This window comes from Mandrillus leucophaeus, unplaced genomic scaffold (genome assembly GCF_000951045.1).
Source record: "Mandrillus leucophaeus isolate KB7577 unplaced genomic scaffold, Mleu.le_1.0 Scaffold551, whole genome shotgun sequence".
NCBI lineage: Eukaryota > Metazoa > Chordata > Mammalia > Primates > Cercopithecidae > Mandrillus > Mandrillus leucophaeus.
Genome location: NW_012105931.1, coordinates 939,115 through 941,427, shown reverse-complemented (window position 1 = coordinate 941,427; position 2,313 = coordinate 939,115).

Here is a 2,313-nt window from a genome sequence, read left to right as displayed (position 1 = left end):
ATCTCAAAAAAAAAAAAAAAGAACACAGATGGACAACCCTGCCCTCACGGAGCTTATACTCAGAGGAAAGAAAGCCACTTAGCAGGACAAAGAGCTAAAATGGGTAGTACAGTGTGTTGTGAGGTAACACACGTGACAGAAAAGATAAGGTATGGGGCCGGGCACGGTGGCTTACACCTGTAATCCCAGCACTTTGGGAGGCCGAGGTGAGCTGATCACCTGAAGTCAGGAGTTTGAGACCAGCTGGCCAACATGGTGAAACCCCGCCTCTACTAAAAATACAAAAACTAGCCAGGCATGGTGGCGGCTGCCTGTAATCCCAGCTATTCGGGAGGCTGAGGCAGGAGAATCGCTTGAACCCGGGAGGCAGAGGTTTCAGTGAGCTGAGATCATGCCACTGTACTCCAGCCTGGGTGATGGAGTGAAGCTCCATCTCAAAAGAAGAAAAGAAAGAAAGAAAAGATAAGGCGTGGAGGGGGGTGAAGGGCTGCAATTCTAAGGAGGATGCAGTCCCCTTCAGGGCTGGCATCTCTGACAGGCTGACATGTGGGTGATGCCTGAAGGACGTGAGGGAGCCGAGAGGAATCTGGGCAGAGGGCACAGCAAGTGCAGAGGCTCTGAGGAAACGTGGTTTGATTTGGAGTGAAACTTCAGCATTTTGCCTGGCACATGGTAACTGCTTAATTCGTACACGCCCTACTAATTATCTTTTTTTTTGAGATGGAATTTTGCTCTTGTCACCCAGGCTGGAGTGCAGTGGTGGGATCTCAACTCGATACAACCTCCACCTCCCAGGTTCAAGGATTCTCCTGCTTCAGCCTCCGGAGTAGCTGGGGTTACAGGCGCCCTCCACAATGCCCCACTACCTTTTGTATTTTTAGTAGAGACTGGGTTTCACCATGTTGTCCAGGTTGGTCTTGAACTCCTAGCCTCAAGTGACCGGCCCGCCTCAGCCTCCCAAACTGCTGAGATTACAGTCTTAAGCCACCGTGCCCAGCCTATCATCCTTGTAATTACTGGGTATCGTCTTCCTGGAGTGCCTGGGTCGTCAGGTTCCTGGATGACACACAGAGGCCTCAGCGCCCTGCCCTGTCAGCTATGGACCGACAGTAGTGGGGACAGGAAGGGTTGGAACGGAGCCCAGGCATTCCTGACCCGCCCAGCCCCTCTCAGATTTCTTCCCGGCCGGCCACACCCCTGCGGCTTGCTGGGGGGTGGGTACTGGAAATGCAGGGGCGGCTCCCCACCCCACCTCTAACTTGAAGAGGGCCTAATACCAAGCAAGGACAACAAGGCTGGCAGTGACCACCTGGTGACCCCTAACTGCACTGCAGGCACACCGCTAAACACTGAGTGCTTTTCCACCGTCTCCTCCTAGGGGCGTCCCTTCAGCCCACTGAGAGGCCAGGCTGGTGAGTCACCCCCACATCTGCAGCCTTTGGGGGCTGCTGTCTTAGCCACCACCCTACCAGACTACGGGGTGCTCTTGGACAGGCTCCCCAGTTCCCTGAGAGAGGAATCTCATAGCTCCTGCCTGCCAACTCTCTGCAGCTGCCCACAGGCCCTGACAGGCCCCGCTGTGTCCTCAGGGACTGAAGATGGAGCAGAGGAGGAACCAGGTTTTGCCAGCCCCGGGATGGAGCTGAGTCAGGCCTTTTCCCAGGGCTCCTGGGACTGGGCCTTGCCCTGAACTCAGCCTCCAGCCCAGGCGTGGAGAAGGACATCCAGGACTGGGCGCCTGGGCCCCTCACTCCTTACCTGTCCAACCTCATCTCCGCGCACACTCTCAACCCATCCCTCTGCTCCAGCCACGCTGGCCTCACTGCTGAACCCTGCTGTCCGCAGGCCTTAGCCCTTGCCATTCCTTCCATGTAGAGAGGACACTCAGGACACTGCATACGTGCTCCCTGATAGCCTCCAGTCTTTGCCCAAATGCCACCTTCCCAGCAGTGACTTCCCTGGCTCCTAGAATTGAGCCTTACCTCCAGGCCCTTCCTCCCTAGGCCCCATCCCAGCTCCATTTTCCTCCATGCTTCACCTTTTACTAGACCACGTGTCTTACTGATTTATCTTGTTTGTGGTCTGTTTCTAATTGAAAACTCTTTTAGACTGGGCAGGAAGGGCCTCTATCCTGCCCTTCTGCCCCTCCTCATAGAGCTAAGGAAATGTGACTACTGGCCGGGCACAGTGGCTCATGCCTATAATCCCAGAGCTTTGTGAGGCTGAGGCAGGCAGATCATTTGAGGTCAAGAGTTTGAGACCAGCCTGGTCAACATGGCAAAATCCTGTCTCTACCAAAAAATACAAAAATTA